The 14,920-nt window shown below is 38.8% G+C and overlaps 1 long non-coding RNA gene across 1 annotated transcript; it reads left to right on the forward strand.

The window, feature by feature from the left end:
• Nucleotides 1–7,755: 7,755 nt before the first annotated feature.
• On the forward strand, nt 7,756–8,341 carry LOC125496828 (uncharacterized). Its single transcript, XR_007273134.2, has 3 exons — nt 7,756–7,827; nt 7,907–7,994; nt 8,078–8,341. It is a non-coding gene; the product is annotated as an uncharacterized LOC125496828 (long non-coding RNA).
• The last annotated feature ends 6,579 nt before the right edge of the window (nt 8,342–14,920 follow it).

Here is a 14,920-nt window from a genome sequence, read left to right on the forward strand (position 1 = left end):
AAAAATATTTAATTTAATTCATGGTTTGCAACAACTAATAAATTGTAAGACCTAGACAAGAAGTAGTAGTATAGTAGTAGTGACTTGTGATTGGCCAAATAAAAAAAACACGGATCGTCATCTACCACCGTTGATTTGCTTCACCCACCTTCCACAACCATTGATTTACAAAAGGAAGGATCACCACATTATTTAACCCTAACCTTCATCTCTCTCCATCCCGCCTCCATCATCTCCTCACCCGCCTCCATCTTCTCTTCCTCACCCTCTTATTTCTTCTCTCTTTTAGCAAAATGCACTGTCAATTTTTTTTCTTTTCATAAATTCATCTTGGCCGGTGAGATTTGATATTATGTGAAGAACATTGCTTCATTCCTCCTTCGCTCGTTAACAAATGACGAAGTGCCATAAAAGTGGCGATAAATTTCTTGTGGGTGAGTACTTTACCTGATTGTGTTTGTTTATGTTTTTAGATCTAATTTTTTACTGGCCTTGATTCTTTTCCATAAAACTTGAATCTAAATTGCTAGTAATTGCTTCAATCATTTTTATCTTCATCCCTTATGTTTTTATTGTTCTTCATACCTTTTCTCATGAAAACGAATTGTAGATCTGAAATAACTGATACTAGGCTTTTTTTTTAATTCGATTTTTATTTCAATTAGGTATCTTTCGTTTTACTGTCATTTAAAGGATATCATTCAAGAATCTATTAGTCCGAATTTGTTGAATCCATCCAATTTTTTTTATTATGCCGCTGATATTTAGAAAATAACATTTGAGATCTCTGTTTTTTTTTTCTGTTTCCTTACCGGCAATATTTTTTTTCCTTACAGGCAATATTTAGAAAATGGAATAAGCAATTGATGATGGGTTGCAAGTGGCGGATCAAGGGAGACGATCTACAAGAGTAGCATAGTTATAAAATGTAATTATAATTTTTTCAGTGTTAACAGATCTGGAGGTTGGAACGAGTATAATTATTTTGTAATTGTGGTGGTGCAAATAAATTGGTATTTTTTTTTTTAATAAAGGAGCCTACATGCTTATTACTTTGTAATTTATTACGTTTTTGTTTTTTTATGGTTAGATTAGTTTTGTAAAATATGAATATTGGAGAATGATAAATAAAAATGGCAATTTTGTCCTAATTTTCTCTATTTATTGATATGATTTTCAATAGAGTACTTTTAGTTGCAGTATTAGTATGTGATACAGTATTCTTATGTGTCCTAACTTTGTTTTACCAATGAGATTTGTTGATGTAAATCTACTTATTTCATCAACATATAGAACTGTAGAAATATAATTTCACAAGAAGCAGCAAATCTGTGGGTGCCGAATACAATGCCCAATTTTCTTTCTAGACATAGAAAATGTGGGTGACGAATACATAAAAAAACTAATATGAACCCGGTGCACACTAATTTAGTGTGCACCCGATCCATATCACGTGAATTTATGATAGTGTATGTTAAAATGATATAGTGTATATTAAAATGATATAGTGTATGTTACAGTGATATAGTGTATGTTAAAGTGATATAGTGTATGTTAAAGTGATATAGTGTATGTTAAAATGATATAGTGTATGTTAAAGTGATATAGTGTGTGTTAAAATGATATAGTGTATTCTGGTGTCCCCTTTTCACAAAAAAAAAAAAAAATGATATAGTGTGTGTTAAAATGATATAGTGTGTGTTAAAGTGATATAGTGTAAGTTAAAGTGATATAGTGTATGTTAAAGTGATATAGTGTATGTTATAATGATATAGTGTCACGTGCCTGGGCCTGGTCCACACTATTTTTAGTGTGAACCGGGTCCACGCAAGTCGGATTGACGAATACAATGCTCAATTTTATTTCTAGACATAGAAAATTTGTATTGGGTATTAATTTTGAGGAGTTATGTATATATAACAAAAGATAAAATTAAAAAATTTCAATTTTATATAGTTATAATGTCATAAATTCATATACTAATAAATTGTCATGATAAATCTTCATGTAAGAGTATGTCATAAAGTTGAGTAAAATATAAATTGACTTTAGAGTTATGAATTGGGAGTAAAATATCATGACATAGTTGAAAATTATCAAAAAATTAAGTTATATGTCATAAATTCAAGTACTAATAAAAAAATTATCATGATAAAAAATTGTATGTGAATTGGAGTACTATCATGGATTTGGATAATATGTGAATTCAGTTTGGGTATAGTTAAAAAATCACTTTGAAATAATTTCAGTTTAAATTGGTTTTAGTTCAGTTCAGTTTCAGTTTGAATCAGTTCAGTTAATTCAGTTATATATTCAGTTTAGTTCAGTTCAGTTGATCGATCAACTTTTCAGTTTTTCACAGTTATTTTCAGTTACAGTTTATTTCAGTTCAGTTGCAGTTCAGTTTTGGTTTTTCATTTACAGTTTATTTCAGTTTCAGTTCATCATTTTTCAGTTTATTTCAGTTACAGTTACTCCTAATTCAGTTTAATTCAGTTCGAATTTCAGTTGTTTCAGTTCAACCAACAGTTTATCAACCAAACTGACAGCTCTAAATGTAATAGCCTAAGTTAGGGTGGAAGCCGAGTTAAGAGGACGCAAAAAAGGGGTGATCATAATCGGGTATCTGGCAGAATTTCTTATACCCGAACTCAAATTCGGACCCAGTGGGTATTAAAAATCTGAAATTGAAATTAGAACTGGTCCAATCGGGTCCTAATTTTTGGATTCGGACCCGGAACTGCTGGATACCAGGTCCAGAAGTGGATACCCGGTTGTAAGTTTAAGAACATACTAAGATGGACCAATTAAGCTATAAAATTAAAAAAAAAATTAAATGGGCCTAAAGGCCTACTAAGTACTAACTTTTTACTTAACAACTATTATCCTATTAGAAACATATTCTTATTCTATCAAATATCATTCATCTCCATTCTCCCAATTCAGCACCTCACTGCTCAGATATGACAAAAATCCAATTCTAAGTATCGGATACCCAAACCCAAACCCGCTCCCACCGGGTACCCAAATTCGGAACCGGTCAAACCGGGTACCCACCAGATACTGTATTCGACAAAATTCAACCCAGAATTGGAACCTGATGCAACCAGGTCCCTTTTTTGGACCCATACCCGGGCCCAGATTCGGTAGGTCCATACCGAGTCTAGGTATGGGTACCCGAAATTTATGCTCACCCCTAACGCAAACCTTGCTTCTAAATGCATTTTCTCGAAGTCCATCCACAAAAATCACGTTACAAAGTTTAAATATGGTTCCCCAGTATGGAAGAGTGTAGGGAAATGTTGGGATCCCCTAGAGAAAAATAGTGCTTGGGGTTTTGGAAACGACAAGTCCATCAATGTTTAGAATTGGAAGGTCCTGTCTAGATCACATCCATTGTCATCTCTAGTTGAGACAAATAAAAAGAAACAAAAAGAAGTATGACAACATACGCTTTTGAAATAACAATAAAGAAAACAACTTATGTCATTGAACCTCTACGACCAATTTTGGTTCATGTAGTCACAACTTTTAGGCCTTGTTCTTTTGGATTTATTTTCAGTTCAATTCAGTAAATTTCAGTTCAGTAGTTTCATCTCACAATTTTCATTGAGTTCAGCCCAGTTCAGTCCAAAAGAACAGCGCATTAGTTAATTATACTTGGAATGGTCACAACTTATGAGGTACTCCCTCTATTTTTTTTATCATTCTTACTTAATTGTGCACGTGTTCCAATACACGTTTTTAAACTCAAATATCTTTCATTATATATTAGTAGTAAAAATTATAACGATTGAATATTAATAAAGTATTAATTGAGACGAATCAAACAAGACCCCACATGACTATGTTTTTTCTTATAACTTGAGAACATTTGAGAAGATTCTTTCTAAACATGAATAGTGTCAAAATTTCAAGCGAGAAAGATAATAAAAAAAAAAAGTATCTAGCCTAACGGTCCAGGACCTGAATAGACTTGCTAAGCTGGTTAAAAATATCATATGGAAACCATTTTATTCATTGTCAAGAAAAAAAAAATTTAATCGCTGGTTACTAGTGTGGAAGGGGGAATTGTTGATTTTATTCCAAAATAATCAAGAGACAAATAGAAAGCGTACCTCGTGGCTCATGATACTTTCTAGTCTATTTGATTGGTTAATCTAAGGATCTGTTCTCCCCAACTTATTTTCAGTTCAGTTCAGTTCAACTCCAATCAGTTCAGTTTAGTTCACTTCAGTTCAGCTCCAATCAGATCAATTCAGTTCAGTTCAGTTCAATTCAGCTCCATTCTTTTATAACCATTTTGTTAAATATTATTATTATGTTGGCATAATTTATTTTACTAATTACTCTTATTATTTTTATTATTATTATTATTTAAATATATGTCATTACTATTAAGTATTATTATTATTATTATTATTGTTTCATTATATTATTTTGTTTATTATAGTTTTACTCATTATTATTACTATTATTATTAGGAGGAACATGGTTTAGGGAATTTTTTCCTTGAATAATGCCAAAAAGGGGATTAATTCCCAAAATGTGTCACAAAATATTTTATTTCCCTGCGTACCGTTCACGTAGGACGGCACGCGAATTTTTTTTTTTTTTAAAACTGCAGTAAAATCGCTACTCAGAGTAGCAGTTAATGCATAAAAACCACTACTCAGAGTAGCGGTTATATTTAAAATTAACCGCTACTTGGAGTAGCGGTTTTCTTTAATGAACCGCTACTCTGAGTAGCGGTTTACAAGATTTTGGACCCGTTGTAAACCAATCTTGTGAATGAGTTTATTTCTCCTGCTTCGTCTCCCCACATACCATCCACATTCCATCTTGACACTCTACATCAAAATGATGTTGATTTTTTGGGAAACGAGGAGGAGCATGTGGATTCTGATAGGGATGAGGATGATGATGCAAGAGAATTAGCTGACAAAGCAATAAAGGCTGGTGTTCCTTCACAAGATTGGCTTAGAGTTGACGAAGTTGATCAAAGGTTAATAGATTCATGGATGACTTGGAATGTCACTGGTTCATTAACTGTGGCTTCTGAATTTGAGATAGGACAAGAGTTCGCCTCATTGCAGCAATTAAAGAATTTTGTGAAAGCATGGTCGATCTCTAGAAACCAGATGTTTCGGGTGTTAGAGTCAGAGCCCACAAAGTATGTCATTGAATGTGCCAGAAAGGAAGTGTGTCACTGTCCATGGAGGTTGCGTGCAATCACGACTAAGTCGTTCTCATTCAAAATTGTACGATATGTTGGTCCACATGCAAGCAATTGTTTAGGAGACATAACATGTGGAGACCATCCTCTCATTTCATCAGATTTCGTTGCTGATCTTATCGAGGATTTCATTAGGACTGATCCTTCATTCAAAGTTCAGTCCATCCTTACTTTTGTGAAGAACCAATATCAATTTTCAATAACATATAAGAGAGCTTGGTTAGCAAAACAAAAGGCAATCAGCAATATTTTTGGTGATTGGGAGAAGTCGTATCAAGAGTTACCGAGGTACTTGCAAGCCTTGAAAGAGTCCAATCGAGGCACTGTCGTTTACTGGAGTACGATCCCAACACAAGATCCTACTACGCACATCTTTAGGAGGGTCTTCTGGGCCTTTAAACCCTCCATTTCCGGATTCCGTCATTGTCGCCTCTTATCACTATAGATGGTACTCACTTGTACGGGAAATACAAAGGCAAATTATTGATTGCTATGGGAACAGATGCTAATTTCCAGCTATTCCCACTGCCTTTGCTGTTGTGGAGGAAGAAAGCACGGAGGACTGGTCTTGGTTTTTAGCTTGCATTAGACGTTCCGTCACAGATAGAAAGATCTGTGTGTCATCTCTGATCGTCATAGGGGTATCCTTGCAGCTATGAATGAGCCTGGTAGTGGATGGGAGGAACCATATGCACATCACCGCTTTTGTGTGCGTCATCTTGCTTCGAACTTGAATTCGAAGTATAAGAATGCTGCCATCAAGAACCTATTCGGAAAAGCTGCATATGCTAGGCAGAAAAGGAAGTTTTTGTACTATATGGATCGAATTGGCTCCATTAATGTCGAGGCAGCTAGATATCTGTTGGACATTCCCCTTCATCTATGGTCTCTACATCATGATGGTGGGTGTAGATATGGTGTGCAAACCACCAACATGTCTGAAGTGTTTAATGGTGTCCTAAAAGGAGCAAGATGTCTACCGATCACTGCTTTGGTAAGAATGACATTTTATCGTGTCAATTCTTATTTTGCTACAAGGAGAGAATTAGGTAGAAAAAGACTTGAGGAAGGCCATGATTATAGCCCGAAGGCGACTACCATCATTGAAAAGAACATGGAGAAGGCAGGTGCTCATGAGGTGATTGTGTTTGATTATGAACGAGGGCTATTTGAGGTCACTACTGGTCGTGGAGACCGTATTGCAGGGAAAGGTGGAAAGAAACACACGGTTAACTTAATGCAGAAGACATGTACATGTGAGAAAGTCATAATATATAAGTTGTCGTGTTCTCATGTCCTTGCGATATGTCGTCACCTTGTCATATAGTGGTTTTTGGACGCTTCATTTCTGACTAGCTCGTATCGATCTACTTATATGTCCTTTTTCAAGCCTGTGCCTGATATGCATAATTGTTCTCCATATGATGGTCCGAGAATTATAGCTGATGAGAGGCTAAAAGTGGAGCTGGACGTCCACGGTCCACTCGAATACAAAATGAAATGGATGCAGCTGATAGGTCTGGCAAATATAGATGTAGCATTTGTAAGGTTTCAGGACACAATAAGCAAAGATGTCCTAATAAGAACGGTGAAGGAACATCTGGGTAAATGTTTTCATATTTTGTTAAATTTCAAAAATTTATATTATTTTCATAGTCCTCATTGTGTTACTAACCGGTATATATATATTTTTTTCTTATTAGGTCTGATGGCGCAGTCCATCTTTCCCGGCCCCACTGATCGCAGCGTTCTCACCCTCCAGGACCAGCATCGGAGTGAGGATGTCTGGAGGGGAGTAGCGGACACGGTACTATCGTCGGTTGCATCATCACAGTCTCTATCTTGACTGGGAGATTCACGAGAGGGTTCTTCGGTATGTCGAGCGTGCTGGTTTTCTCGGCATATCATCGTTTGGTAGGGGGAGGTTTGGAGATTGATAGACCACTTCTGACGGATTAGTGGAGCGATGGAGGCAGGAGACCCATACATTTCATTTGACTGTTGGGGAGGCGACGATTACTTTGGAGGATGTCGCTGTTATCCTTGGACTTAGAGTGCACGGGGCACCTGTTACTGGTAGGCGAGGGTAACTGGGCTGCATTAGTTTTGAGTTGTTGGGGATTTGGCCCAACACACCGGAGAACGAGCCCAAAGTTCTCCAGGGTTTGTCTTTGAGATTGACATGGCTTCGGCAACATTTTTTCTTGTTGCTGAATGATGCTGATGAGGTGACTGTACAGCGATTTGCCCGGGCTTACATTCTTGCATTGATGGGGTCCATTCTTTTTGCCGACAAGAGTGGAGATGCAGTCCAGGTTCTTTATCTCCACTTTTAGCTGATCTCGACGTAGCAGGCATATAGTTGGGGTAGTGCGACCCTTGCATACCTGTTCGGCAGCTATGTCGGGCATCACAAGGGGTGCGAGGGAGTTAGGTGGCCCTGTGTTGTTGTTACAAATTTGGGCATGGGAGCACATACACATTGGCAGACCTCGGATTTCGAGGGTGCGGGACCCACCTCCACAGTTTGACGAGGTCGTTCCTATTTTAGGCTCCCAGCATGTTCCGGGGATTGACCCCTTAGCTGTCAGGTAATATTCAATGTCTCACATTTGTTGACATTCTTTAGTTTCATTTTTCTCATGGATAATAACGTATATTTCTTTTCAGTTGGCTTCGAGTACACATCACTAGGTCCCACACAGCAGGTGGGCTTCCTTACTACAGGGATGCACTTGACCATCAGACGGACGAGCAGGTACATAGGCTCGTACTTGCCTAACTTATATACATTGGTAGACTCTTCTTTTGCCTAATATTTGTAAGATTCATTTTTTGTAGATGACTTGGCAGCCATATACTGATGCGAGACTGGCGTTGTTACCTGCTATATGTCGAGCTGATCGACATGTATGGCGCACAGTGGCCCCACTTATCTGTTTCGACATTGTAGAGTTCCATTTCCCTGGTCGAGTTATGCGCCAGTTTGGATTCGAGCAGACGATTCCCGCACCTTCTGATACGAGCACAACCCTTCATGCCATAGATCGGAGGTCGAAGAACAAGAACTATCCGCTCAGACATCGACCTTACATTGCACATTGGGATGAGGCCGAGGGACACATAGTTCAGGGCACTCCTTTTAGTGGTCGTACTCATGCCTTTGACGAGTATATGATATGGTTTCGTCGCATCACGAGGTTACGCCTGACGAATCCATCGAGGCGACCACCTTCTACACATTATCAGCCTGCGTCTGCAGATATAGTACTGGTAAGTTCACTGATTTTTAGTTGCACTTTTATTTATTTATACAACTATATAATATGTATTTTTTCTTTCTATTCAGGCACATACTTTATCTGATATTGCTCATAGGTGCGGTACTGTACTAGAGGCTTCTGAGTCATTGCCTCCAGATATGGTGCGTGAGTTGTATGCGCAGACATTGCAGACTATGAGGCGACTGTGTGTTGATGTTGTTGGCCGAGCTGGACATGGCTACATCGTACAGGGCGTGCCTACTTCTGCTGGATATACATCGACTTCTACATCTTCTACGTCTGCTGCCCATATATCTACCACGACAGCTTTGCTTTCACCTCCAGTCACTCAGAGGGCCTATCGACGACGTTCTGACACTACTCCCCTTTCTCTTGATGCCATTGCAGAGACTCATGAGACCACACCTAGCTCATCTACACCTTCACAAAAGAAGAAGAGAGGGTTTTAGAAGTTTCATTTATTGTTTATGTAGTTAGTTAACATTATTTTCTCACTCTAACTTGTAACTAAAATTTTTTCCATACATTTGAATGTGTATGAACTTGGTGATGAGTGATCAATGTGTGGCTTATATTTGGTGTTCTTGAATGGAATTTGGTGCTGGAATTACAGGTTGGATAATGTTGAAATTGGAGGTTGGATAATTGTTTGGAATTGCAGGTTGGATAATGTTGAAATTGGAGGTTGGATAATTATTTGGAATTGCTGGAATTGCAGGTTGGATGCTTGTTTGGGATTGCTGGAATTTTTTTGGCTTTCTGGCACTTGGCCAGTTATGTGGAAACACTGCAGTGAGTTGTGTAATGGGTACAAAACCGCTACTCCGAGTAGCGGTTTTAATGAATGAACCGCTACTCGGAGTAGCGGTTTACCCGAGGGGAAAAACCGCTACTCCGAGTAGCGGTTCATTCATTAAAACCGCTACTCTGAGTAGCGGTTTATGTAAATGAACCGCTACTCGGAGTAGCGGTTTTGTTTGAAGTAAACCGCTACTCCGAGTAGCGGTTTACCTCCGTTAAAACAAAAAAAAACTTTTTTTCGCGTGCCGTCCTACGTGGACGGTACGCAGGAAAATAAAATTTTTTGTGGCACATTTTGGGAATTAATCCCCTTTTTGACATTATTGAAGGAAAAAATTCTGGTTTAGGTCAAAGCACAAATAGACCCACTTTTTTTAGCTCATAAACCAATCAAATCGCGTCAAGACGGTTTATGATGTAATTTTCACGGTCCAACCCAATCATTATTTTTATTACTAAATATTTTTATATTATTTAATCTAATTATTAAAATAGTAATATTAATTTACTTCTTAGATATTATTGTTATTATATATCATTATCAAGTACTAATATATTAATACAAATAATATAAAATAATTATTATTAATTATCATTATTATCATTAATTATTATTATTAATTTATGATTATTAATATTATTTATTTATAACTATCATTTAAAAATATCAAAAATACTATATTATTATTCATTATTATTACTTATCATTATAATTATTATTTAATATTCATATTATTATTGTTTAAAATATTATTTATATATTTATTACATTCAGTTTAATTTAATTCAATTCAATTCAATTCAATTCAGTTCAATTCAGTTCAATTCAGTTCAGTTCAGCTACAATAAGTTCATTTCAGTTCAACTGTTTTATGCCGAAGAGAACATGCCCTAAGTTGAAAAACTTTATTTGTCCATCTAGTGGTTTTGATTGAATAAACATTAATAATTATTAGAGATCAACTTAGTAATGTTAATAATATTTTAATATTGATTTTTAAGTTAATAATCTTTTAGTTGTCCAATTTTAATAAGTAATTTACTGATTTATCAAATACGTAAGTAATATATATCTTTGAAAATTTTTACACAAGACCAATCCAAAAGCACAAACACTTAAAAAGAAGGGGAAATAATTAAAGGAATCCTCCTCTAGCTACATATCTCTGCTTACTTAATAAATTTTATTTCAAACCTCTAACTTTGATGTTATGAGGTAAAATCTCCACCAAATCAGATAATATTCTCTCCAAATTGCTTTATAAAGATACCTTAGAACTTGTGACAAAGTGATAATAGCATGGGAAAAGTTGATCTCTTCTCATTCATGAACTGAGTATATAATACAATAGGATCCCCATACAAAGGAGATAATCAAGGAGAATAAATAAATTCCCTAAACAATAGGAAAGAATATCTACAAGAATAAGTAAAGATTCCTAAGATATCTCTAACACCCCCCCTCAAGTTGGAGCATGTAGGGAGCTAATGCCCAACTTGGACATGAGAAGATCAAACTGGGTTTTGCCGAGAGCTTTAGTGAACACGTCGGCCAACTGGTCAGTCGTAGGAACGTAGGAAGGAGCTATCAATCCATCGTTGATTGCATCACGAACGAAATGACAATCAACCTCAATATGCTTTGTGCGCTCATGGAAGACAGGATTTTGAGCAATATGAAGAGCCGACTGACTGTCACAAAAAAGAGGAATAGCCTTGGGATGATGAACTCCAAGACTAAGCAAAAGACCCTTGAGCCACTTAAGCTTACAAGTGATAGCCGTCATCGAACGATACTCAGCCTCGGCCGAAGATAAGGAAACAGTGTGCTGCTTCTTTGTCTTCCAAGAAATAGGAGAGTGACCCAAGAAAACCAACCAACCGGAAAGAGAGCGTCGAGTAATGGGACAAGCCGCCCAATCAGAGTCACACCAACCCTGCAATGTAAGGTCACTCGCGGAGCTAAGAAAAATACCCTGACCTGGAGTACCCTTGAGGTACCGAACGACACGCAAAGCAGCTTCCCAATGAGCAATGTGGGGAGCCTGAAGAAACTGAGAAAGAATGTGAACAGAATATGCCTGATCAGGACGGGTGACCGCAAGATAAATCAAACGTCCAACAAGACGCCTGTACTTCTCAGGGGCGTCGAAAAAATCACTAGTATCATGGCCAAGTCGATGATTCTGCTCCATGGGAAAACCACTCGGCTTGGCACCCAACAATCCTGCCTCGGAAATAATATCCAGAGTATACTTCCGCTGACAGAGAAACAAGCCAGAGGCACTACGAGCTACCTCTATGCCCAAGAAATATTTCAGAGAGCCCAAATCCTTCATTTTGAAACAGTCACTCAGATAAGCTTTGAATAAGGCGATGGCAGCAGTGTCATTACCGGAAATGATAAGATCATCTACGTACACCAAAACATTAAGCTGCGTAGAACCCTTCGTATAAGTGAACAAAGAGTAATCAGAATAGGACTGTAAGAAACCATACCCTTTCAAAGCAGTGACCAATTTGGCAAATCAGCACCGGGGAGCCTGCTTTAAACCAGATAAAGATTTGCGGAGCCGACAGACAAGAGCCGAATCAGGGCGAGAAAAACCGGGCGGAAGCCTCATGTAAACTTCTTCCTCAAGATCACCATGAAAAAAGGCATTATGGACATCCATTTGATGAAGCTCCCAATTTTTGGAAGCAGCAATAGCCAAAAATGCACGAACAATAGTCATTTTGGCAACGGGAGCAAAAGTCTCATTATAATCAAGGCCAGCCTGTTGATGATTCCCAAAAACAACCAAGCGAGACTTGAGACGTTCAACACTGCTATCCGAGTGATATTTGATACGATAAACCCACTGACTCCCAAGAGCTCGTTTACCAGGTGGAAGAGGTTCAAGAGTCCATGTCCCGTTTTCCTCAAGAGCACGAATCTCAGACTGCATAGAGGCACACCAACCAGCATCCTGCATAGCCTCTTTAAATGATCTGGGTTCCTGTGTAGAAATAAGAGCTGCAAGAAACTTTCGATAATTTGCTGAAAAATTGTCACAATTTATATAGTGAGCCAAGGGATAGGGAGTACCTGAAGAAGAGGATGAAGCGGGGGTAGATGAGCCGGAATCCACACTTGGGGTAGTAACACTGTCCGTGATAAAGTCGCGCAGACGGGTGGAGGGGAGTTTGAGCCGCTGCCCACGACCCAAATTATCATTAGGCAAAGAAATAGGGGCCTCGGTGGACGCGGGTTTAGAGGAGCAGGTAGCTGGGTCCGGAGAAGGACTATCGGGGCTGAGCACTTTTGTGGGGGAAGATGGGCTAGTGGAAGAAGAAAGGGACGCTGAAGAAATGGGGTTAGAATCAGTAGGAGCTGGGCCGGTTTGGCCTGTGGATTGTTTGGAGGCTGGGCGAGATTTTTGTGGAGCTGGGCGAGATTTGTGTGGGTCTGGGCCGGAGTTTAGTGGAGCGGGGCCAGATATTTGTGGAGCTGGAGAAAAAATGTGGGACGCGGGAGTAGAGGAGGGAGAAACTGGGTCGGTATGTGATGAAGCGGAAGCAGAGGAGGGAGAAGCAGGCCCAGAAGGAGAGGCCGGGAGATTTGTGGGTAGAATAGAGGGAGAAGTAGGGGAGAACTCAATGGGATAATCATCAAAATCATAATGAATGTCGTGAGAAGAGGATAGTAAGAGATCAGGAGAAACATCAACTTGAGAGGGAGAAAGGTAGGGAAAAATATGCGCAACAAATTTTACATCCCTAGACACAAAAAAAACCTTTTTCTCAAGATCATACAATTTCCACCCCTTTTTGCCAAAAGGATACCCAATAAAAATACATTTGCGACTACGACTAGCAAACTTATCGCCAAGAGTTTTTTTGATTATGAGCATAAGCAAGACACCCAATGACCCGAAGAGCTTCATAAGAAGGGGTATGACCAAATAAGCATTCAAATGGGGACTTGCCGTGAAGAATTAGGGAGGGAGTATGATTAATGAGATGTGCAGCGGCCAAAACACATTCCCCCCAAAAGTAGATAGGTAAATGGGCTTGAAATCGTAAGGCACGGGCAACATTAAGAATGTGTTGGTGTTTACGTTCTACCCGCCCAATTTGTTCAGGAGTTCCCACACAAGAAGTTTGAAATAAGATGCCAGTAGAAGCAAAATAATCAAGTAAACATGTAAATTCAGTGCCATTATCACTTTGAACAATTTGGATATTTTGAGAGAATTGACGTTGAACCATGGCAACAAAGGACATGAACATAGAAAATACTTCTAGCTTATCAACTAAAAGATATGTCCAGACAGCTCTAGAAAAATCATCCACAATAGTTAAAAAAAAACGAGCACCACTAGAAGAAACATGGCGATAAGGTCCCCATAAATCAACATGAATCTTTTCAAACACACGAGAAGTTTTAGTAGTACTAGAAGAAAACTTAGTACGAGTATGTTTGGAGCGAAAGCAAATCTCACAATTAGGATCTAAATGTCCTTTATGATTGCAGAGAGGAGGAATAAGTTTAACAATCTTCTCAGACGGATGACCCAGACGTTGGTGCCACAAATCCAAGAGAGAGGAGGAAGAAGAAACCGCAACATGATGAACAGTGTTATTGCCCTGAAAGTAGTAGAGACCTGCTTGCCTAGTCCCCGTTCCAATCCGCTCCTTCATGGGGCCCTGAATGACACACATAGAATTAGTAAATTGGACAAAACACTGCAAATCATCACATAGATGAGAAACATAAAGTAAATTGCAGCTCAAATTAGGAACATAAAGAACATTCTTAAGAGTGATGGTAGGAGATAAACAAACCGAGCCCACCATGGTAGATAAAACAGATGCACCGTTGGGAAGCCCAACAGGACAATCAAAAGCCTGAGAATCAAGTAACCAAGAAGCAATACCCGTAACATGGTGAGTGGCCCCTGTATCAATAATCCATAAATTTTTATCAAACTCACCATTCAGACGAGTTTTCGGAACCGGTGCATTACCAAATAGCCCAGCAAGGGCTTTCCACTGCTCGGCGGAAGATAGAGAAGAGGAGGAGGAAGTGTCGCTAGTACTGTCGGAAGGAGTGACGGCAGCATTGGCGCGAGCTGTAGGGGGAGGGCGGCCACGCCCGGTGGAACCCTTGACTTTATCCGGATACCCATGAAGAGAATAACAGTGATCAATACCATGCCCCTTTTTGTGACAGTGGGAGCACGTGAGATGCGCCCAGCAGGAAGCCGAATCATGACCTGTTTTATGACATTTACCACACACCAACCGAGAACCAGACGAAGGTGAGCCACGACCAGGAGGTCCCTGAGCCCGGACGGAGAAGCCGAGAACTTCGGCTGGACTCGAAGAGTCCACGGCTGAGATGTGCGAGAGTCGCACACGTTCATCTTGCACAACAAGATGATAGGCACGGTCCAAGGAGGGTAAAGGATCAGAGGATAAGATGTTGGTCCGAAGATGAGAATAATATTCAGAATAAAGTCCCATCAAAAATTCATGTAATTTGGCCGTTTCACAACGTTGAGAGTATAAATCAGACACAATACAATTGGAACAACATGAACAACATATAGGGGGT

The sequence above is a fragment of the Beta vulgaris genome, chromosome 4 (assembly GCF_026745355.1).
Source record: "Beta vulgaris subsp. vulgaris cultivar EL10 chromosome 4, EL10.2, whole genome shotgun sequence".
In the NCBI taxonomy this organism is placed as follows: domain Eukaryota; kingdom Viridiplantae; phylum Streptophyta; class Magnoliopsida; order Caryophyllales; family Amaranthaceae; genus Beta; species Beta vulgaris.